This window comes from Glycine soja, chromosome 1 (genome assembly GCF_004193775.1).
Source record: "Glycine soja cultivar W05 chromosome 1, ASM419377v2, whole genome shotgun sequence".
NCBI lineage: Eukaryota > Viridiplantae > Streptophyta > Magnoliopsida > Fabales > Fabaceae > Glycine > Glycine soja.
This window is the reverse complement of record NC_041002.1, coordinates 13,415,358-13,441,139: the sequence shown is the minus strand read 5'-3', so window position 1 is coordinate 13,441,139 and position 25,782 is coordinate 13,415,358. Positions and strand designations below refer to the sequence as shown.

At 39.7% G+C, this 25,782-nt stretch overlaps 1 pseudogene; it reads left to right on the top strand.

Annotated features, from left to right (window-relative positions):
* Positions 1–1,579: 1,579 nt before the first annotated feature.
* Positions 1,580–24,927, top strand: LOC114409355 (annotated as a pseudogene).
* The last annotated feature ends 855 nt before the right edge of the window (positions 24,928–25,782 follow it).

The following is a 25,782-nucleotide window of genomic DNA, read 5'->3' as shown; positions in this document are numbered from 1 at the left end:
AGAGCTGCTTCTTAGAAATGGGCATATTACATTTGGATCATCACTAGTACAATCCTCGGAGGCATCACTGGTGCCTTGGAAATTGTTGATGATGACTACCATAATAAGGACTACCACTAGCAATCCCATCGGCAACAACACCAGCATCAGTACTAGCACTAGCACCAACACTAGCAATACCACCAGAACTAGCACCAACATCCACTACTAGAAATGTGTGTTTTTATGACGGTCATTCTATGACAGTTCTTTTGGAACCGCCTTAGAAAAAGAGCCAGTGGCATTTTTGTAATTATCTTATTGAAAAAAGCCTTTTACAACACACATTCTATGACAGTTATTGAAAACCGTGTTAGAATGTGTGTTATGTTCATACAAATTACGACGGGTTTTATTAAGGCCCCATCATTATCTCAATTGAATTTAAAAGCCCTATATATGAGTGGTCTACGCGTAGCCAGCAAAACTAGTTTGTCTTCCCTCTTGAGCTAGATCTCTTGAACTTCCACGGTCGCCTTCCATCAATAAGTTTTCCTTCCCTTGGTGAAGAGCTCCCTTGGGTGTGAAGCCCTTCGTTGAAGCGCTTAGTTCTCCTCAGTGAAGCCCTCCCTCGTGCATCATCTCTCTCTCACTTATGGCATCGTCTCTCTCATTGGGCAGAAACCCTAAGCCCCAATCCTGCGACGGATCAGAAGTAGAGGCTCCTCATCCAGTCCCTAACCAACCCCTTCTTCTTGGGCTCCAACTACAACCAGCTTGAACCAATCCAATCCCCACTTTCTCCTCAGTTTTTCCAGAGATAGTGTACACGTTAAACTACGTGCCTGATAGTGCGCTTCCATTGAGTGATAGGGTGGAAAGTAGTAGTAACCAGAAAGTGAAGGTGCTTGGTGTTCTTGATACCTTGCCTCCTATTGCGACAACTAGGAGTTCTATTATGATGGAGAGGCACGGGGTTAGGCCTGAGCATGGTATTGTGGAACATGGAGGAGGGTTGTCTCGTGGGAAATTTGGAGCTGAGGGGGAATGCGAAAGTTATTGGGCCTGAGCAAGTGGTGAAATTGTCACAGAAGGTGGTGGCACGTATTTTGTTGGGCGTGGGGTTTGAAGGTGCCATGGAAGGTTCTGTTGAGGACTTCTCTGAAGTATTGAGCGGACGAATATGTAAAACAAGAACAAATTTGAGAGTGCTTGCTGATAGTTACAAGAAGCAGTGCTCAGCCATTGAGCTTCTGAAGATGTTGCTTAAAACAGTGGGGTTTAGGTGATTTAGGTGAGTTTAAACACTTTCTAATTTGTAAAGGTGAAGTGAAGCTTTTTTAGCAATTGCTTGAGGAATCTTTGATTTTTGTGTTATTGTATTTTTCCACTTCTCTTGGGTTGTATGTTGAAAATAGACAATGGGGATGGAGCTAAGAGTTTGTTATTTGATTTTGACAGGTTATGTTCGACATGGTGGGTGCAGAGATGTAGGTTGCTAACAAAAGTGAGAGAGCAATCTCACTTGAGGCAAATGGTCAGGTTGTTCTAACTCCCGATTAGGATGGGTGGAATGGAGGGATGAAACTTGATTATGGAAATGTATGCTACTGTTGGATTTTGTATGCCGGCATTTGCTGTCATTGCTGCTTCTCTACTTCGGGTGGATCTATCATGTGTTCTAGAGCATGTGGTAGCAGAGTTGATTGCATTCCTTTGAAAAGTATGTTATTCTTCTCACTATAATACATTCATCAACTTAACTTATTATGTATTTTTTTTATCAAAACTTAATGTATTTGATTTGATTTTGAAGTCAAATTTTATGAATTGAGTTTCCCACGGTAAGGGGGTGAAATATTCTAAGCCTTGTTTTACTGGTTTGCAAATAGGCTAATCATGCTCTAAGGCAGGCTACCTTGGGAACCTTAAATTCACTTATAGTTGCTTATGGTGATAAGATTGTTTTGTTTGCTTATGAAGTTATTATCGTAGAACTGTCGAGACTAATTAGGTTTGTCTTACTAAGCTACTCTTTGTACATTGGCATTGGTGATATGGAATGATTGATTCTATTTTCTTTTGATGCTTGTGTTTCAGTGATTCTAACTTGCATATGATAGCTCTTGCCCTGGAACTCTGTTGCACATTAATGGGTGACAAGAGGTCAAATCAAAGTATTGGTTTGGCCGTTAGAAACAAAGTTCTTCCCCAAGCTTTAACATTAATTAAAAGCTCATTGTTGCAGGGGCAAGCACTTTCGGTAATTTTGATGCATGTGACTGAACTTGTCCCAATTTATATGAAATAAAATAAATGCATTCTCAGGTTTTGTTTGCTGAATGCTACAGGCTTTGCAAAACGTTTTTGCTGCTTTAGTCTATTCTGCAAATACTAGTATTGATTATGTGTTGGAGTCATTATTTGCCTCTGCTAAGCCTTCTCCACAGTCTGGTGGCATTGCTAAACAAGCTTTGCATTCGATAGCTCAGTGTGTTACTATTCTATGCCTTGTTGCTGGTGATCAGAAGTGTTCATCTACAGTGAAAATGCTCACTGACATTCTCAAGGATGACAACAGTTCTAACTCCGTAAGCTTTTCTCTTCAGTGAAAATGCTCATCTACAGTGAAAATGCTCACTCACATTCTCAAGGATGACAGCCGTTCTAACTCCGTAAGCTTTTCTCTTCAGTATTTCTATTGTGTAGTGAATTTAATTGATAATCCATCTCAGTATTTAACTATTTATGCAGTTGCAGCCTGCTCTAATTCAATCTGATCTTGCAGTTTATAGGTGTTGGTTTGCTGTCAGTTTTATCCCGTCATTTCCTATAACTCCTTATATTTCTAATTTCTTTTCTTTCTTTTTAAGTGGCTATGCTCTGATAGAATATCTTCATAGTATTTTAGACTTTATATAGAATATCATAGCATATCTTGATTATCTTTTGAAGATCTCTAGAATCAATTGTGGAATTGCTTGTTCCCAACACCTCTCAAATAAAATGAAATATATTTCCACAACAGTAGATTGTTCCTTGTCTTCTATGTGTACTAATCATTGTGCATTTTCCCTTTTAATTTTGAAAGGCTAAGCAGCACCTTGCACTTTTATGTTTGGGGGAGATTAAAAGTCCCTAAAGCATCATCTAAGGCTAAAACCATTAAACGAGAAGGAAAAAGCCATACTATCAAGGGATTTTTTGTTGGCTAACCATAAGCACAAGAGTTTCTCCTTCATGTAGTGTGACGCATGATGACGTTCTAATCTTTAGCAATATAACCACTTAGTAGTCAAGGGATCATGGAATACTTTCTCCCCCAAAGAATACAAGAATACACAATGTTAATGGAAAAGTCCAACAAAATTCAACAATTTATGGCCCATGAATGATAGATATCTCAATAGCATCTAACTCCCTTGTCTTGTTGTTGCCCAGCCAAATCCTTCAAACTCCACTCTCTTCTCATTCCATTGCTTCTTACCAACCTTGGTCCAACATCCCCTTCACTATTGATGCGTCTATGATGTTCAGCCTTAACCTTGACCAATGGTCCACTACGTGCACATTTGGGTGGGGTCATGTTCCTTGACCAGTTTCTATTAGGTTTCTTTGTTTCTTGTGGTGGGAGACATTCATCATCCCTATCAGAATTTACCGTTTGTACTTCATTATATATTTTAAAGAACTTTTTCTATCATTAAATAGAATAACAAAGAATAATTTCTCACTACGTTGGTAAGAACTTCATTAAATAATTTAAAGAACTTGTTGTCACCCAACCAAAAGTGTGAGATTCTTCATTGTTAATTTTTTTAAAAAAATATTTTTTACTCACATGATAGTTCATATTGCCATGAACAAATGTAAAACTATCCATAAGAGATTCACATATCAAATTTTAACATGTTATAATTATGTTTAATTAATTTTTTTATATATCTAAATATTTAAATTTAGTAGGTTTATTGTTTTGCATTTTTTTAATGTAGTTCACCTTGATGGGTCAATTTCCATCCTCTAGTACTAAGTGCATTCTCTTAATTTATTTTCTTTTGGATTACTATACCTAGTTTTCTTAAAGTAGATGAACTATTAAAAATTGTTTTTGAATGACAATAAAGAAAAGTTTCCAATAAATAAAGAAAAAGGCTTAGATATACAGTTTTATAAACAAAGATTCACCATAAAACATTGAAAGCAATGCATATTTTTAACTGAATATGTCAATGAGTGTATGAAATTGAAGAAAATGGCTTATGAAATATAGGATGAATTTGGTTAAATTTGTTTCTTAAAAAATACTTATTTTAATAAAATTAGGAGTTTTTTTTGTTTTTTTTTCCTTATGTTTGTCTCTAAATTTTTATACTTAAATAAAATGTTTTTTCTCATTTTGAGAAGTAAATTCTATCTGTTTATTAAGAATTTTTTTTAAGAAAACACTTATTTAAAAAAATTAAGTTAAAACAAACCCGTCCATAATTAATACATGAAAAGTATGTGATGTTTAATCATGTTACATTGAAAAAACTAGTTCTAATTGTGAAAATAACTTAATTTTACAAAAAATATCATTTGTTTTCATGACAAAAACACGGGTAAATTATTTTTCTCTCTTCAAAATAGGAGCTAGGGCAAGCATAATAATTAATCAAACATAATTTTGGTCAATCCCTTCATGCTTCTTTTCCCAACCCCTTATATTGAAAAAGTTAATTCTAATTGTGGAAATAACTTAATTTTACAAAAATGTCATTTGATTTCATTACAAAAACACGAGTAAATTATTTTTCTATATTGGTAGAAGGAAGGATCTAAGTACATATGCACACATAGAAAATATTGTTATTGAATCTTTCCAGACCCCTTTTGAAGAGATAAAGTCTGCTGCCTCATATGCTCTTGGTAACATTGTTGTTGGTAATCTTCCAAAATACTTGCCATTTATCTTGGATCAAATTGATAATCAGCAGAAGAAACAATATCTCTTGCCTCATTCTTTGAAAGAGGCGTGTTGCCTTAACAAAATCTATCTAGTTAATTTGATTTCTTTCTAATATTTAATATATATACGCAATCATGAAAACTTGTGAATATTTAATTTAATATATATACAATTCTCTTGCCCCTACCTGGTAGGTAATTGTGAGACAATCTGTAGATAAAGCAAAGTTTCAAGAGTCCAGTGTTGAGAAAATACTTAATTTACTCTTCAACCATTGTGAAAGTGAGGAAGAGAGAGTGTGCAATGTAATGGTGGAGTGTTAAGGCAAAATTGCTCTTATTGAGCCTGTTAAACTCATCCCTGCACTCAAGGTATCTGAATTTTCTTTTGGTATCCTATACTTGTGCCTGTGACTTACAAGTGTTGTATTTGATGATTGTTTTTATATGGTTTGAAACTTCTATAGGTAAGAACAACCAGCCCATCTGCATTTACTCGAGCTACTGTTGTCATTGCTGTGAAGTACTCCATAGTTGAGCGTCTAGAGAAGATAAATGAGATCATATACCCTTAAATATCTTTATTTCTGATGCTTATCAAGGATAACAATAGGGTGAGTTTTTAATCACCTTACTGAATGTCGTTCAAGAAATATAACATGCTATGTTCTTTTTATTGGTTGCATATTTGTGCCATACTGGTCGATGGTTAATTAGTTGGAACTTTTGCAGGTTGTTATTATGAGTATGCAACATGTTAGGCGAGCTGCTGTTTTGGCTATAAGCACATTAGCACACAATAAGCCGAATCTCATTAAGGGGCTTCTTCCTGATCTGTTGCCTCTTCTATATGATCAAACTATTGTTAAGGTAACCTGAATTGTGGCATTCTATTCCATTTATTTCAGTTGAGTATATATCATTACAATAAAAACTCGACTTTATATTCCCCATTATTCTAAGAACATTTTAATTTAGTTTTAATATATTTTGTAATGGCTTTTTAATCTACTAGAAAGATGCCTTTAAAAAAATAGAAAATCTTCTATTACTGGCAGTGTCTCATTTTAATGAAATTTATGTATGATTGTTATAATATAGTTAGAGACAAAAATAATTTTCTTATACATTAATTAGTTGAATGGTCACACGTTTTTATCAATTATTATGTGGCACTTAAGTAGCAGTGTATTGGTGTCAATCATTATAATATAGCTGAGATGGAGATGACTACAAAAAATGAAATTATTTTTTTAAAAAATAATACATTCTAAGACGGTTGTCTTTAAGACCGTCTTTGAATGAGGTACACTCTAAGAAGGTCCTTGGCAGGAACCCGTCTTAGAATGTTATACATTCTACGACGATTCAATACAACCGTCATCATAGATGTCTACACTTTCTATGATGCCTAATACGACGACGGTCGATAACCGATGTTGTAAGCCACAAATAACCGATGTAGTATGCTTTTATTGTAGTAGTGATCAACACTTGCACCAGGACCAAAGCACGAACTCCGGGAGAATACCGTGCATTTAATTTCTCATGCCGCCATGAACCTGGATTGTTTTGAGGTAATGACCCTTCTCCAGCGGTGGAAGTGGATGACCTTAGCACTCTCCAAGAATTTTGTCTAAAGAAATTAGATCCTTTTGTTCTAAAAGCCATGTTAAAAGGTCCTTTTTCGATGTTGTTTCCTGTGGGATAAGTGCGGCATAGTGTGTTGATAATAAAACAATGATCTGACCATTTCCATAATTGGTGATGGGAGTGTCTTCCTTTAGATAATTCCCCTAATAAACAAAGGGGAAATATTATATACTATCCAAAAATATAAGAATACATACTATACTGATAGATGATCATTCATTGGAAAATTAGTTTTAATGGGATTAATCTTATTCATGTGTATACAAAAACTTATTAAACACCTTCATATAATTATATTACTGATTGGTAACTTGATGGATTATAGAACTTGTCCACTTTTGCTTGAATTATAATATATATATATATATATATATATATATATATATATATATATATATATATATATATATATATATATATATATATATATATATAAACTAGCATGGAATGTCTTGATTCATTTTTGCATTGTGATAGACATAATAAAATTATTCACCTATATATGAATTCAAGCTTTAGAGATAGATGACTCTTAACATGGTCACTTCCTATCCTTGCTCTCCAAAGCTTCAATTCATGCCCTCTTTATGGCTGTCAATATTATGAAAAAATATATGGCAATAATATGAACCAAATGCAATTTTGAAATTTTGCTAATTGCATGGTTGCAATTTAATTGAAAATTTGATAATTAGCCTAACCAAAATGGTTCACTACCACTTCCATGATCTATACTAGCATATATTAAATAGCTATTTTGTAACCAAGATCTATGAAGATAGATATTGTTGCGCAACCGAAGGGTAAATACCAGAGAGATTTTACACCAATGAGTCATAGGTAACTATATAAACGAACTTGACACAACACTATAACTCAAAACTTTAAGGGTTTTATGGGTTTTTCCTTCACTTATATGATGTTAAACCTTCTTATTTCTACATAATGTGGGACTTCACCTCACATTTGTACTCTAAGAATCTTCCTTTCAAGTGTGAGTTTCATCCACATGGTAGCTTCCCCTTCGAGCGGAAGCCATTTTCATCGACGAGTATTTCCATGGTGACCATTAGAGTTTACATGCTTTAGATACTTGCACCGCTGCTCCACCCACGGGATACACCACCTGGAGTCACTGCCAGGAAGACTTTCGATCCAAGGAATCCCCAAACCAAAAGGATCCACCGCAACCATTTTACTCATCTAAGTTGATTACCAAGTCGAACCATTGGATCTGAAAGCAATGTAGGATTGAGTACTTACCACTAGGCCAAAAGCTATAGCTTATATTCAGGGCACAACTTTTTCTCTCTAGGAGCATAACAACCCAAATACCACAAGTCGATTGTGACTTGACCCACCTAGGCCTCTGTCATGGGACAATTGATGCCACAACCCAATAAACAAATATCTTATGGAAAGCCAAAAATAAGTTGTCAATGAAACAAAGTTATTGATAAAAAATAAAGTCCTACCAAATTAAAAATTGATATAAACAATGGATGACAATTCGGAGTAACAAGTGAAAGAGATACCCCTAGTTGCATGATGAAACATGGACATAGTCAATATAAGCAGAAGGCTATAATTAAGGAAAAAGAAAGAATAGAGTTCCAAGATATTACCAAATCAAACATTTTAGCCACCCTAAAAAAGGTGGCATCTAAAGTTGTGAATTGTCCTGAAATAAATTTTAATTCCTTAACCACAAAAGACACTAACATGCTCTTTCACAAGAATACAATGTCTTTCACACCTAAAGTAATAATCTTTTGGGAACATTTGCTTAGTCCAAGAGGTTCATATTTTTATTTTTATTTTTACAATAATTTCATGTACATCTCATATGTAAGATAATGAAATCAATAACAAAATATGGGCAAAAGGTATATATGTTAACATACCACTAAAGCTTCACCAAACCTTTTACAATGGCATGTTGATTTAAATTATCTTCGTTGAAATGTAAAAATGGCAACAAAAAAAAACTAAAAATTGATCCACATCTTTTGTCCAATTGAAATATTGGATGGAGTCCAAACCTTTGATATATATATATATATATATATATATATATATATATATATATATATATATATATATATATATATATGAGCATTCTCATTTTAAGAATGTTTGAATGATAAATCTATCATACATGGATAATTAAGAATAAATGTTATAATTCATTATCACATAGTACAACAACTACTTAAAAATAATAATACACATTTAACATTGTCGCAACCTACCCTTCAGCAGGAGGGCGAGGCGAGACTCAAGGGTGCGTCATCCAAAAGAGAAAAATGCGCGAGAGTCGCCACCAATGTTTATTCGAGAAAAACGTTAGGAAAACCAAAAACTGGTTTGCGGATTTCTAAGAAAAGGGTTTGGGAGTTGTTTACACGTGGAGAAAGTATTAGCACCCCAAGCGTTCGTCACAAGGGACGACAGCCTTTAAACGAGTGTGCAAAATCATGACTTCAATATTTATTTATTTTTCTCCTTTTTATGTTTTTTTACTTTTTGGGGTCGACAAGAGTGTTGTCTTTGCTCCTACGTATCCTCAAGTGCGATGAGGAACTCAGAACTACATAGTTCTTTAAAAAGCAAGAAAGTTATGCGATGAGTTGATTTTAAAATTTTGAAAGGTTCATTTTAACCAATAAAAAATAAAAAGAGATCGTTAAGACGTTGGACCTTGAACGGACTCGAGCGACCTTTTTTGCATAAAAAGCTCGATTACATGTTGATTTTATCATGATTTCACTTATTTACTTTCAATCTCATTAAAAGACGACTTGTGAGGTAAATGATCGGTTGAAATTTTATTTTACAAGGATAAAATGAGATTACGGCTCAAATGATCGGTTGAAATTTGCTTTACATGAAGAAATGAGATTACTAATGGTAGAAGAATGAGATGAAGATGCACAAAGCAACAAGGAGGACCCCTAAGGGTGAATAGAGAAAATTCAAAACCTTAAAATAAATACTAACCGGTTGATAAATGAAGAACGATGTAGGAATCGATCACGGTTGTGATTCGGAAGCGCCTCAATCTCATTTTTTCTTATTCTTTCTCCTTATTCTCCTTAATTTCACTAAATCCTTTCAATATATGAAGGCTCAACCCCTTCCTTTAGCCCCCTCACGCCTATTTATAGAAAATGAGGGGACTTGGTTGATCTGCAGCTTGCCCAGGTGAGCTGTTGCGTCAAGTTGAAGTAACCTTGCTTGCCCAGGTGAGCTGGTTACTTCACCCCTAAGCTATTTGGGGGCCCAAGCGAGCCAGAGGCTCGCCTGGGCAAGCCAGGGGTCAGAAAAAGCTTCCAAATGACCCTTTTGCCCTCCATTTTGGGTATTTTCCGCATTCTTTACCGAAATGTTGAAAAACCTTTCGTATTGCGCGACAACTGGTGTTAAGTAGCTTAATTTGGCTGGCAAGAATCAAAACTTTAGCAAACGGTACTCCCCGGACGAAATTAGGGTCTGACAATTGCCCTCTTTACTTGTCTTTTATTGAAAATGAAAAGGTAAGTAAAGATAAGGACACTAATTTCATCCTAGCGATCTTGCCATCCGACCAGCTACTAGCGAAAACCCAAGCAGTGAAACCTATCAAAAGAAAGAATATAGAAGGCATCAGGTACATCAAACAAAAGACCTTGAAGTTTTGCAATGTAAAGGAGACATTGAAATCTCGACAAAAGACATTGATAGCTGTCATACCCTAATTCCGTCTGGGGACTATTGTTTGATGGCATGCAACCTTTGGTTGACTGCTTCGAGGTACTTGGCACCCTTTGTTGCACAATACGTGAAGTTCTGAGACATGCCGGAAATCAAAAAGGAAGCATTGTAACATTCCGAAAGCTAAAAAAGGAGTAATTACATGATCCGTAAGGTTCCGTAACCTTACAGAAAGAAAACAAGTATCGTTATGAAATTCGTAAAGTTTCGTAACATTACGAAAAAAGAATCACCAAAAAAAGCAAAGGGGGGTGTAAATAGCAACTAGGCCCACTTGGGCCTTCCAGGATGTTCCTCCAGAAGGCGGTTGCTTCTGGAGGAAGCAACCTGGCTCACTTGGGCAAGCTGGGTGGCAAGCTCCTCCCTTATTTTCCTATAAATAGAGGGAGGAGTGAAGAAGAAAGGGGTTCAGCCCTTCTGGTACTTCGTAATCACTTAAAATTAGTGAGGAAAATTGTTTCCGTGAAGAAAATCCAAGCCGAGGTTCTTCCGTAACGTTTCCGTAACATTTCCGTGGGTGATTTCGCGAAGATTTTCAACCGTTCTTCGGTCTTCAACCGGTAAGTTCCCGAAATCAAACTTTTCAATTCATTCTATGTACCCTTGGTGGTCCCCATTTTTTTCGCATACTTTTATTTTCGTTTCATTTACTTTCCGTACCCCCTTTTGACGTGCTTTAGTCATTTACTTAAGTCATTTTCTCGCCCAATCAAAAAATAAAATAAATTTCCACCGATCATTTGATTTGTAATATCCTTCAATTTCTGTTAAAATGAAATCCGACCGTTCGGTCATGCCGTAACCACGTTGGAAACCAAAAAAAGGTAAAATAATAATATAATAATAAAAAAATATCTTTTAGTAAAATAAACCAAAAAAAGCAATCAGACGTTTCTGTTTGGGATTTCTCTTTCTTAATTGAATTGACTAATAACTAAAGTGAAACTAAGGCTAAAATCAACTCGCAACGTCAAGCTCGTCCGCAAAAAATCACTAAAAAGGATTTTAAGGTTCGATACCTCAGTTTTTCTCACCAAGTAAAATGGGCCATTTTAAGGTCCAACACCTTAAAAGGACCTCCTTCCAAGTAAAAAGAATCGCTTGATTCGCCCTTTAGAAAGAACTACATAAGTCTTATTTCCTCTTTGATGGAGGGTACGTAGGAGCAAGAGCCCCACTATTGTCGACCTCAAAAATAAAAAAGAAATAAAAGTTTAGGTACACAATTTCACACAATTCTAAAATTAAGGCTGTTGTCCTTTGGGATAAACGTGAGAGGTGCTAATACCTTCCTCAAACGTAAATACAACTCCCGAATTTGGAATAATCTTCATGACCGGTTTCCTTCAGTTTTTCCGACCTTTTGCACAAATAAATTTTGGTGGCGACTCCGCGCATTTTCCTCCTTTGGAAGCGCACTCGTGAGCCTCGCCTCGCTTGCTCGCAAAAGGGTAGGTTGCGACAATTGGCGACTCCACTGGGGATTGTTTTTGTGAGTTAGGCCTATTTTAGGAAATTGTGGAATTGTGAAACTTTGTGTGTGCATTTTGTTGAACTGTGTAAATATAATTAATGTTGTCTTTTCCACATTTTTACACTGCATTCTAAGCACCCACGGGTTTGAGTAAAAAAGGGGCCCTATACCCGGGTCCATGGGAATCTAAGGAGTGGAGGTGAATCTATGGTCATGCTAGGTCTTCGACTTGCTTGATAATAGTGAAACCTCGTCTAGAGCTTTCTCTCTTTATAATGTGTTGCCGCTGGTATTCCATACCGCCGCAATATTATTATCTTGAGTGATGATACCTCTAGAAAACGGCCATGTGAAATATGGATCGTTGGGAGTAGTTATTAGAGACCCCTAGATATTATCCTATAGGTCCCCAAATAGGGGCATGGAGCAAACACGCTCTGTGCCATTTGTTCTCATGCATTCTTCTGCGAATAGCACATAAATTATAGTTTTGCTGTATAGCTAGTGATATTTTGTCTCTTTAGAGTAATGCGTCACTTTTTAATGCATACGTTGGGGCGCCGCAATGCTTAGAACGTAGTATTAAAAAGATGGATCTTTTTCGGTCTCGTATATGTAAATTACCACTTGTTTTTCTTTTCGTTTCATGCATGCGCATTGCATCATTCATATCGGAGCCTTGATTCACCCTTTTTTAGGTAAATGATGGGAACAAATCAAAACGGAAAAAGATTCTATCAAGTCAAGATTAAGAGCCTAGATGTCACCAGCCTTAAGGAGTTGGGACGGTTGATGGGACCCCTCCAAAGTAAAGCCTTCCGCAAAGTGTACGGAAAGATTTTAGATTTGACCACAGCGGAGGTATTTACGGAAGCCATTGTATCCCTCGCCTAATACTATGACCAGCTGTTGAGATGCTTCACGTTTGGGGACTTCCAAATAGTACCAACTTTTGAAGAATTTGAGGAGATTTTAGGATGCCCTCTTGGGGGAAGAAAACCGTATCTTTTCTCCGGGTTTCTTCCCTCCTTGAGCAAGATTGCAGCTGTGGTCGGAGATTCGGCGAGAGAGTTGGATCGTATGAAGCAAACTCGAAACGGCGTAGTGGGCCTACCGCGGAAATACTTGGAAGGCAAGGCAAGGGATATGGCGAATCAAGAGAAGTGGGTCCCATTTGCGGATATACTAGCTTTGCTAATCTTTGGGGTTGTCCTCTTTCCAAACGTGGACGGTTTGGTGGACCTAGCCACAATTGATGCTTTCCTTGCATATCACCCTAGCAAGGAGAGCCCGGTGGTAGCTATCTTGGCGGACTTATTTGATACATTTGACCGAAGGTGCGAGAAGAACAACGCACGGATTGTCTGCTGCTTACCCGTTCTTTGTGTGTGGTTGGTCTCGCACCTATTTCAACAAGACATAAGGCATCCGTGTCCGCTTCAAAGTTATCGCTCGTGCGTCAAAAAGAGAAGAGTAGATTGGGACCAATACTTGGCTGGGATAGGAGGCAGCACAATCAACTGGTTTCCTCGATGGAAGGAAGGAAAGGAGGGAGTTCTCTTCTCATGTGAGGACTACCCAAACGTTCCATTGATAGGGACGAGGGGTTGTATTAACTATAATCTCGCACTTGCTATAAGACAGTTAGGGTACCCCATGAGGGGAGCACCGACGGAAGAGAGCCTCTCGCCTTTCCTATTGAGAGATTTCGGCGCGCAAAGTTTCAAGATCGTACAAAGAGTCCACAAGGCATGGGAAAACCCGTTAAGGAAAGATAAAGAACTTAGGGGCATCCGTAATGGCATCATCGGTGGTTATCATGAATGGCTAAGAGTTCATACATGAGGGTTAGATTGGCTCTCCAAATTGAAAATTATCAATGAGGAGAACTTCGAAGCTTCGGAAGAGGATGAAGAAGTCCAAGCTTTAAAATCAGAGCTAGGAAAGGCAAGACTCACCAAAGAAAAATTCAAGTTAGTCGCTACAGACATCCGGAAAGAGTGTGCCGGATTACGAGAGGAAAATGCGGCTACTGCAAGAGCCCTCGAACGAGAAACCTAGAGGGCTCGCAAGGAAGAGCATGGCCGAGATAAATTCCGAGGAGCTTTGTGGGGCAGCAACAATGAGCTCAAGCTCCGGAGAGAGGAAAGAGACCAGTCACGAGTACATGGCATGGTCTTAAAGGAGGAGTTAGCTGCTTGCTCAAGATCCAAGAGGAGTTTGGCCCAACACTTAGAAGCCACAGAGCAAAGCATGATAGCCACAGAGCAAAGCATGATAGCTATACAAAGAAGAGTTAAACCAGTCTTTGACCTATGAACAAAAACTAGTAGAGGACTTCGCACAAGCGTACATCGAGAAGGAAGCAAGAAGGAGGGTGATTGATGCATTGCATCAAGAAGCGACCATGTGGATGCATAGGTTTGCCTTGACCTTAAATGGAAGTCAAGACCTCCCGCGACTACTAGCCAAAGCAAAGGCCATCGCTGAAGTGTGTTCGGCCCCAGAGGAAATTCACGGGCTAATCAATTACTGTCGACACATGATTGATTTAATGGCCCATATAATTAGAAACCGTTAGGTTCTGTTGTAACACTTTTGTATGATCTTGGCTAGATAAAAGATTTTGTTCCTTTTTATAAAAAGAGAAGTTCTGAAACTCATCACGTTGTCTAAAAAAGCCTTGAGGTGGATCCAAGTGCTCTGATCATTCATTAGCATATTCATGTTTGGTGGCATACTCACCACTATTTGTTTCTTTAGGGAACTCACCATAACTAAAAAAGCGCAAAGGCACCCCTATAACACCCGATCCAGAAGTAAGATGGATAACGAAGAGGGAGTGCAAGAACAGATGAAGGCCGACCTATCGGCCTTAAAAGATCAAATGGCTTCTATCACGGAGGCCATGCTAAAGATTCAAAAAACTATAGAAGATAATGCTACAGCGGCCGCTTCCAATACAACTAGGGAAGCGGAACCGGTGCTACAGCCTGCAATAAACTTAGGCCGAGACAGAAACGCGACGGGTTTCAATCGGAGGTATAATCCTCAAGCCTACCCTTATGGCTTGCCTCTAGACTTCACTCCCCATACCGCTCCAGACGATTTGAGCCAAGCCCCTACCTTCGAGGGGCAGCTCCCTCCTCATGCCGACTATCCTCTGCAAGAAGATGATGAAGGAGATGCCCATTTAGGCCCTCTACTTCCCCTCAAGGAACCAGCCCCCCATGAGTTCCCCCAACCAAACATAGTCCGCCACGTCCCGTCTCCATCTGCACCCGTTAAGGAACTCGTTCCTTTTGCAAAAGACAAGGGAAATATTGATCTACTTGAAGAGAGGCTGAGAGCGGTAGAAGGCCTCGACATTGTGTGCACATAGGAATCTAAGTTTCCGGTTTTGAATATAAAAGATGCATGAGTATTAGAATATGTTGATGAGTGTTTTTGACTAGAAATTCAAAGCTTGCTGCCTCGTGAGGAATGCCTTGTGCTTAGATAGCATGAAAAAACCCTTCGATAATATGTATGCATGTAAATATGTAGCATGAAATGCCTTGCAAAATGTTGAATGAAATGCCTTGCAAAATGTTGAATAAAATGCCTTGCAAAATATGAATATATATAGCATGAAGTGCCTTACAAAGTGTTTGGATAGGTAGTGTAAAAGTATTTTTCAAAATATGTGTATTTGTGAGTAGGTAGCAAAAGAAGCCTTCCAAAAAAAAAATGTGTGTATATATATAGGATGTAGCATGAAGAGGTTTGTCAAAAAAATATGTACATGGATGTGTGTCATAAAATGCCTCTCACCAAATTTTTATGTGTGCAAATGCATGTGTCATAAAATAGCACGGCCCCAATATGATTATTTTATAAAGTGCATGTTGACACTCGCGCCATATGAAGTGTTGTTCGGCTCTTATTTGTAATGATTGGTATATTTCTTGTAAACTAACTTTCCAAATGTTGTCCTCGCAGGAAATGGCTCCGAGAAAGCTTTCCGCAAAAAGGTCTAGGAGGGACGCCGCGGCTGAAGGGACCAGCGCCGCTCCCGAGTTTGATAGCCATCGTTTCAGGAGCGCGGAGCACCAGCAGCATTTCGAGGCCATCAAAGGATGGTCGTTCCACCGAGAGAGACGCGTCCAGCTCAGGGACGATGAGTATGCAGATTTTCAGGAAGAGATAGCTCGTCGGCGTTGGACGTCGTTGGTCACTCCCATGGCTAAGTTTGACCCGAATATAGTCCTAGAGTTTTACGCTAATGCTTGGCCCACGGAGGAGGGCGTGCGGGACATGCGGTCATGGGTAAGGGGTCAGTGGATTCCTTTTGATGCAGACGCCCTTAGCCAGTTCCTAGGTGACCCGCTAGTGTTAGAGGAGGGCCAGGAGTGCGAGTTTAGTCAGAGAAGGAACCGGGCCGATGGATTTGAAGAGGAGGCCATTGCCCAGCTGTTATACATACCGGGTCAGGATTTTGACCGGACCGCTGCCGGGAGGCAGGTGCGGATCATGCGCACCAGCATGACCACCTTGACCCAGATGTGGATGACGTTGCTGCTCAGCAACGTCCTGCCCAGCGATCATAACTTCGACCTCCCTCTGCCGAAGTGTCAGCTGGTGTATGCCATCCTGACACGGATGAGCGTCCATGTGGCTAAGTTGATCGCTGATGCCATTTATTTATTTGCAGGTATGTCACCTACCAGGCACCCTCTAGACCCAGATAAGTCTAATAGAGCCCTGAGGTTTCCAGCGTTGATCACGGGTCTCTGCCAGTCATTCAGGGTTCCCGTCACACCTAGTAAGGTGATTCGACCGTCGATCACCCGGGCCTTCATTAAGAAGTATTGCACGCCTAGACAGGCGCAGGGTGATGCACTGCAGGCCGTAGACGCATCGCCACCACCTCATCAGGCTGATCCAGCTGGGTCATTTGGCATGGAGCGGTATTTACAGCACTTGGTTCGCCAGCAGGCGGCCAACCACAAGGGGCAGGTGCAGATACATGAGTGTCTCTACCAGCTCAGCCTTAGTCAGCAGAGCCAGGGTTTCGCTCCTTTTGCGTGCCTTACTCCAGATCAGTTCAGGGCTGAGGTTGCATGGCCCGGAGATTAGCCTGAGGCCCAGGCAGGGGAGGCGCCCGCAGAGGCTCCCGGCGATGCAGAGGAGACCCGCATGGATGAGGAGATGACAGATTTACTCGGTTTCTTGGGAGGGAGTGGAGCCACATGACCAGGGGATCCCCAGATTCATATTCTCTTTTATGTTTCCTCTTTTATCTGTTACATATCATTTTATTTTTATAACTTGGGGGACTAACGTTTGTTTTGTTTTGATTGTCTCTTGTTTTGTGCATACATGTTGTTTGGACTGTTGCGTTAGTGCTTACTTTGTTATTGTCGATAATGTTTGTTGAAATTCCGGAACCGTGTAGAGTTTTCATTTAGGAACGTCGTCCTAAATATAAAATGAACAAAAAATCATGATAACGCCAAGAATAGAAAAAAGAAAGAGGCGTTGTGAACAAATGTCATGTCTATATATAAAGAAAAGAAAAGAGTTTTTTATATGTAAAAAATGTATGGAAAGATTTTGTGTGTGTAGATAAGGTGTGAAAAGAAATTCTTGTGTGTGAGTAATGAGGGTATATAAAGAAATTTTTGAATAAACCACGAGTGTATGTTGAAAAAACGAAAAAAGAAATCTTTGAACAGGAATAGAGTTGTTATATAGACCGTGTTGATATAAAGAGAAAGGATTTTTAATGCCTGTGTATACAGAAAAAGATTATCGTGCATAGGAATGTAGGTGTACAAAGAAAAGTTTTTCTCATAGATAACGATGGATGTATAGTTTTTGCGAACATAAAAAATGAAACAAAAAGAAAAAAGAAGGAAAGACCTCGAAGGTCGGCATGTTATGGTCATAGGAAGCATAAATCATTCGTAGAGAGCAAACATATCTTTTGGAAACAAGAGACTGACGCTAAGAGTTTATTTTCCAGAATAACCGAGATAAGAATGGATGGATTCATTGAACCGATGAAAGAACATAATTTGGAAATATTGGGTCTACTTGTGTAAATCCCAAGCCTTAGTATCACAATGCCATAATCTGGATGCTTGAGTACCCACCTAGCTGTAGCCATGAGTGATTTTGCACGTTGTTTCCAAATCATCATTGTTACGCGTGCCTCGTGGAAATAATATGGAAATTCAACCCGAGACCGACACCCTGACACATGAATCTGTTTTGCCCCAAATATCAAAGTCGAGCACGCACGATGAAAAGACCATGTTGAGATACAACCTTAAGCTACTTTGAACCATGGCCTGTAAAGAGAATCCTCTCCTTTCCCCGAAGAAAAAGGACAACAGGATCTCATCAAGGGAGAGCGAATAACGAATGCAAAAATCTGAATTCCCAATCAAAGATCGAAAAAAAATGATGAAAAGAAAGAAAAGGAAGAAATGAAAAGAAAGAAAAGAAAAGGAAAAGAAGGATTCCCGATCAAAGATCGGAAGAAAGTAAAATGGAAAAGATCAGAGGAAAACAGAATAATTCCTAATCAATAAAAGAAAGCAAGAAAGAAAACAGGAGATCTTCGGACCAGATAAATTTTCGGCGAGGTAAATAACCGCCAGCAAAGGGAAAGCCCATTTTTAAAGTGGTTCTTCCTTTGGGATTGCCGTTCAAAGCCACTCTCGACTGGCGATATCCCGCCCCACATAAACAAAGAGGAAAAGACCGAAACACCCAGCTTCCACTCCAAAAAAAAACACTACCTTTGAGAAGATCCTATTGGTCCGTGATCGTGCGTGTGATCTTTTTGTTCGATAGGAAATCATGTGCAAAATAAAGTCATGGTGCATCTATGGTTTGGGATTAGGGTAAAACACTTGCCTGTGTGAGCTTTTATACATTATGAGTGATTTTATTCCCAGTTTCAGTTTGACCCGACGTTTCCCCTGAATGTTCATTTAAAAGCTAAATGTTGACATCCTACCATTCATTTTCGGTTACAAGGAAAATTACTTTTTGGAATGGGTATATTGTTTCTCTAAGATATGGTGCTCTCGCGAATGATTTATTTTTCCTTGCTAAAGCATATTCGCCTTTTTAGGTGAAAAAACCCAGTGGACCATTCGGTCCTGCCAACAAATCTTATCCCGAGCCCCATGAATGGATTGTCATTCATGCATCCTCCACCATCGAGTCTAGAGCCTCACGAATTGATTGCCTAGCACTGTTCGTCTATCCTCCACCCTCAAATCTTATCCGGAGCCCCATGAATTGATTGTCATTCATGCATCCTCCACCATCGAGTCTGGAGCCCCACGAATTGATTGCCTAGCGCTGTTCGTCTATCCTCCACCCTCAAATCTTATTCGGAGTCCCATGAATTAATTGCCTAGCGCTGTTCATGCATCCTCCACCATCGAGTCTAGATCCCCACGAATTGATTGCCTAGCGTTGTTCGTCTATCCTCCACCCTCAAATCTTATTTGGAGTCCCATGAATTGATTGCCTAGCGCTGTTCATGCGTCCTCCACCATCGAGTCTGGAGCCCCACGAATTGATTGCCTAGTGCTGTTCGTCTATCCTCCACCCTCAAATCTTATCCGGAGCCCCATGAATTGATTGTCATTCATGCATCCTCCACCATCGAGTCTAGAGCCCCACGAATTGATTGCCTAGCACTGTTCGTCTATCCTCCACCATCAAATCTTATCCGGAGCCTCATGAATTGATTGTCATTCATGCATCCTCCACCATCGAGTCTGAAGCCCCACGAATTGATTGCCTAGCGCTGTTCGTCTATCCTCCACCCTCAAATCTTATTCGTAGTCCCATGAATTGATTGCCTAGCACTTTTCATGCATCCTCCACCATCGAGTCTGGAGCCCCACGAATTGATTTCCTAGCCCTGTTCGTCTATCCTCCACCCTCAAATCTTATTCGGAGTCCCATGAATTGATTGCCTAGCGCTGTTCATGCATCCTCCACCATCGAGTCTGGAGCTCCACAAATTGATTGGCTAGCGCTGTTCATCTATCCTCCACCCTCAAATCTTATCCGGAGCCCCATGAATTGATTATCATTCATGCATCTTCCACCATCGAGTCTGAAGCCCCACGAATTGATTGCCTAGCGCTGTTCGTCTATCCTCCACCCTCAAATCTTATTTGGAGTCCCATGAATTGATTGCCTAGCGCTGTTCATGCGTCCTCCACCATAGATTTTGGAGCCCCATGAATTGATTTCCTAGCCCTGTTCGTCTATCCTCCACCCTCAAATCTTATCCGGAGCCCCATGAATTGATTGTCATTCATGCATCCTCCACCATCGAGTCTGCAGCCCCACGAATTAATTGCCTATCGCTGTTCGTCTATCCTCCACCCTCAAATCTTATTCGGAGCCCCATGAATTAATTGTCATTCATGGATCCTCCACCATCGAGTCGGGAGCCCCACGAAGTTATTGCCTAGCGCTGTTCGTCTATCCTCCACCCTCAAATCTTATCCGGAGTCCTATGAATTGATTGCCTAGCGCTGTTCATGCGTCCTCCACCATCAAGTCCGTGGCCCCACGAATTGATTGCCTAGCGTTGTTCGTGTATCCTCCACCATCCTATTCGGAGCCCCATGAATTGATTGCCTAGCGCTGTTCATGCGTCCTCCGTTATCAAGCACGGAGCCTCTGGTGACTGGGAAATATGGTTTTTTGTTATTTTCCCGATTGGTTCCTTCGCCAAACATGTGTATATGTGTATATTATGTTATTGGTGTTTTTTGTTGTTTGTGTTTTGTGTTGTGCAGAGAAAGAAGAAGGAGAGACGGAAGTCGTCATAGACTAATCCCGGAAAGGGCGAAGACGGACGAAATCAGTGTTTTATCTTTGCTTTCCTCTTATCTCCGATAAAAGGTAAGTAAAGAGGGGCAACTGTCATACCCTAATTTCATCTGGGGACTATTGTTTGATGGCATGCAACCTTTGATTGACCGCTTCGAGGTACTTGGCACCCTTTGTTGCACAATACGTGAAGTTCCGAGACATGCCAGAAATCAAAAGGAATTATTGTTACGGAAAGAAAACAAGTATCGTTACGAAATTCGTAAAGTTTCGTAACGTTACGGAAAAAGAATCACAAAAAAAACAAAGGGAGTGTATTTAGTAAAAAGGGGGGTGCAAATAGCAACCAAGCCCACTTGGGCCTTCCAGGATGTTCCTCCAGAAGGTGGTTGCTTCTGGAGGAAGCAACCTGGCTCGCCTGGGCGAGCTGGGTGGCAAGCTCCTCCCCTATTTTCCTATAAATAGAGGGAGGAGTGAAGAAGAAAGGGGTTCAGCCCTTCTGGTACTTCGTAATCACTTAAAATTAGTGAGGAAAATTGTTTCCGTGAAGAAAATCCAAGCCGAGGCGCTTCCGTAACGTTTCCGTGGGTGATTTCGCGAAGATTTTCAACCGTTCTTCGTCGTTTGTCGTTCGTTCTTCGTCGTTCTTCGGTCTTCATCTGGTAAGTTCCCGAAATCGAACTTCTCAATTCATTCTATGTACCCTTGGTGGTCCCCATTTGTTTCGCGTACTTTTATTTTCGTTTCATTTACTTTTCGTACCCTCTTTTGACGTACTTTAGTCATTTACTTAAGTCATTTTCTCGCCTAATCAAAAAATAAAATAAATTTCCACCGATCATTTGATTTGTAATATCCGTTAATTTCTGTTAAAATGAAATCCGACCGTTGGGTCATGCCATAACCACGTTGGAAACCAAAAAGAGGTAAAATAATAATATAATAATCAAAAAAATATCTTTTAGTAAAATAAACCAAAAAAAGCAATCGGACGTTTCTCTTTGGGATTTCTCTTTCTTAATTGAATTGACTAATAACTAAAGTGAAATTAAGGCTAAAATCAACTCGCAAAGTCAAGCTTGTCCGCACAAAATCACTAAAAAGGATTTTAAGGTTCGATACCTCAGTTTTTCTCACCATGTAAAATGGGTCATTTTAAGGTCCAACGCCTTAAAAGGACCTCCTTCCAAGTAAAAAGAATCGCTTACTTCGCCCTTTAGAAAGAACTACATAGGTCTGATTTCCTCTTTGATGGAGGGTACGTAGGAGCAAGAGCCCTGCTTTTGTTGACCTCAAAAATAAAAAAGAAATAAAAGTTTAGGTACACAATTTCACACAATTCTAAATTAAGGCTGTTGTCCTTTGGGATAAACGTCAGAGATGCTAATACCTAACTCAAACGTAAATACAACTCCCGAATCTGGAATAATCTTCATGACCGGTTTCCTTTGGTTTTTCCGACGTTTTCAACAAATAAACGTTGGTGGCGACTCCGCGCATTTTCCTCCTTTGGAAGACGCACCCTTGAGCCTCGCCTCGCTCGCCCGCAAAAGGGTAGATTGCGACAATAGCCTTTGAAAAATAAAGGAGACATTGAAGTTTCGACAACAGACTCTGATAGTCCTTTAAAATGTAAAGAAGACTTTGATAGTCTTGAAGACAAAAGACTCTGATAGTCTATGAAAATGTAAAGAAGACTTTGATAGTCTTGGCAACAAAAGACTTTGATAGTCTTTGAAAAGTAAAAAGTTGAAGACATTGATAGCCTCCGCAAGACAACAGACTTTGATAGTCTTGGAAAAGTAAAGAAGACTTTGATAGTCTTGACAAAAAACATTGATGGTCTTTGGAAATTTAAAGAAGACTCTGATAGTCTTGACAAAAGACACTGATGGTCTTTGAAATGTAAAGAGCAGAAGACATTGATAGCCTCCACAAGACAACAGACTTTGATAGTCTTGGAAAAGTAAAGAAGACTTTGATAGTCTTTACAAAAGACGTTGACGGTCTTTGGAAATGTAAAGAAGACTCTGATAGTCTTGAGAAAAGACTCTGATGGTCTTTGAAATGTAAAGAAGACTGTGATAGTCTTGACAAAAGACATTGAAGTCTTTAAAATGTAAAGAAGACTATGATAGTCTTGACAAAAGACATTGAAGTCTTTGAAATGTAAAGAAGACTGTGATAGTCTTGACAAAAGACTCTGATAGTCTTTGAAAATATAAAGAGCAGAAGACATTAATAGTCTCTGCAAGACAAAAGACTCTGATAGTCTTTGAAATCTTTCACTAAAACATGAGCACGCTTAGCAAAGAAACAAACCCCCAAAATGATCAGAACAACATATATTTTTTTGAAGAAAAACAATGTGACTAAAGGGAAATGAAAGCATGCAGATAGAATTTCTCATAACCCAAAATGAGTTTTAAGATATTAGCATTTTGTTTCTAAAAGAACATTTAGAAGAAACACTGGGTCCAACCGAATAGAGGAAAACCGCTCAAGGTGTATGAAACCTAACACAGGCAAGAGTTTCATCTCACTTCCCATCAAATCAAAGATAATATGCGCAATCATCATGGATCAATAAGACTTTATAAGGTTGGATTTCGATAGGAAATTTGGCTTTGGTTGTTTGGGCCTTTCCCTTTTCTGTTTCTTTTTCTCTTTGGTTCAACGCAGAACATGAGCGGACACAGAGATTTGGTTGGTAACTAAAGCAGGTGATCACTTTACATCCCCCATGTCTTAACCAAGTTATTATTGCTCTTCTCTTATATTTTTCTCTTTCGACAATTCTGCACATTGTTCAGACATTGTCTAGTCCAAAGAACCTTTTTTTTTCTTTTCTATTTTCCTTTGCTTTTCTTCAATCTTTGATTGATTGATTCTTTTTCCTTCTCTTTCTTGTTCTTTTCTTTTGATGAACATTTCTAACCCAAGGTAAGAGAAGCTTCGCTTGAAAGATCCTCCTGTTCTCTCTTCCTAGGGTAAGGTTGGAAATTTCCATCCTAGGTCAAGGTCTTGGCCAAAAAGTCAACGTTTGGCTCAAAAGGCTAGCAAATGGCGAGACATGATGTATGTCAGGATATTTGTTTAGCAAATGGCTCAGAAATAAGGAATGCCCAAATTACTTCCATGAAACGCATATTATGACAATTAGAAATTCATGCAAAATTAATCATAACCCACATCCATGTGGACACTCAAATATAAGGCTTTGTGGCTATGCAAACACTAAGGCTTAGGGTTTGTTTCCACATTCAAGCCAAACCAGTGTTTCAACGATTGCTCTTTTTATCAAGTCATACAAACATCCAAGTCCATTTTGGCATTCGGGAAAATCTTTCGTTGTTTTCAACCTTTAGGCGCACATTTCTTTTTTTTCAAAAACCTTTTGTGTTTTGATCCGTGAATTTTCCAAAAGAAAACTGGCAATCATTTCTTGTTTTTTTCAAAAGCATGTTAGTTTTAGTTTTTGTTTTTTAGAAAAAGTTTGTAATCTAGGCAAAGTTATTACCCGAGATTATACTTATCAAAAGGAATAAAGGGCGCATGAATGAAAAGAAACCATACACAAGACCTTATTATTTTTTAGCTTAGTTTTCTTGCTTCCGACAAACCATCACAATGCAATAGTACGACAACATGCTGGAAGCAATAAAGTTTCATCACAATGAGATAAGAAACAAAAATTGAAAGAGATAAAATAAAGTCAAGTTATATCACAATGAGATAACAAACAAATACTGAAAGAGATAAAAAAAATAAAGACGAGTTCACAGTTTTAGGCGATCCCGGCCAAGCAGCTCTGCCTCCTCAAAGGAAGAAGTCCATCACATCAGCCATGCCATCGTCTTCCAAAGCTCCATCTTCATCAACGGGGGTCCCTGTGGGTCCTGCCCCTGCCTAAAAATTGGTCCTATCTCCAGGCCATGCAAATGTGGCCCCGAACTGCTCGGGGGTCGGCCACAGGAAAGGGTTGGGATCTTGGCTCTGCTGATGTAGGGTGTACTGGTAAAAGCTTTCATTCAGCTACACCTGACCCCTATGATTGGCCGCCTATTGGTCGGTCACATGTTGCATATATGCGTGCATCTGGAGCTCCATCCTCCGCATGTGAGCAAAGATGGACTGTAGAGATGGTGGATTTCATAGAGGTGGCGGTGGTGCATCTGCGGCTGGCTGCTACTGGTCCTCCCCCTGCTGCTGCATCTGATCCTGTTGTTGTGGCTGCCTTGGCATGCAATACTTTTCTATGAAGGTCCTGTTAATGGGAGGCCAGATAAGCTTTGTGGGTGTAACCAGCACCCTATAGAATTGGCAGAGGCTCGTGATCAAGACCGGAAACCCTAGTGCTCTATTGGACTTTTCTGGGTCCATTAGGTGTCTGGGAGGCGTGATCCCTGCAAATTGATAAATGGCATCTGAGATCAATTGGGCCACATGAACACTCACCTGTGTCAAGATGGCATAGACCAACTGGCACTTCAGCAAGGGAAGATCATAATTATGATCGCTGGAAGGATGTTGCTAAGAAGTAGTGTCATCTAGATCTATGTCAGGGTGGTCATGCTAGTGCACATCATCCGCACCCGTCTCCCCGTCACACTTCGGGTGAAGTCTTGCCCTGGAACACACAGTAGTTGGCCGATGGCCTCCTCTTCAAACCCTGAAGCCTAGCTCCTCCTCTCGCTGAACTCATAGCGTTGCCCCTCTTCCAGGACCAACGGATGCACCAAGAATTGATTAATGGCATCCTCAACAAAGGGGATCCATTGGCCCCAAACCCAGGAGCACTTATCCCTGACTCCTTCCTCTGTGGGCCATGCATTGGTGTAGAACTCCATGACTATTTCTAGATCATACTTAGCCATGGGCCCCGTAAGTTGAGTTCACTGCCTCCTGGCAATTTTCTCCTAGAACTCAGCATATTCTCCCTCTTTCAACTGGACCCGTCTCTCCTTGAGGAAAGACCAACTCTTGATTGCTTCAAAGCATCATTGGTGTTCCTCACTCCGGAACCGGTATCCGTCAAATTCTATATCCACACGTGGGGCCACACTGGATCCTTCTCCAGCGGCCTCCTTCCTTGCCCTCTTAGAGAGAAGCTTCTT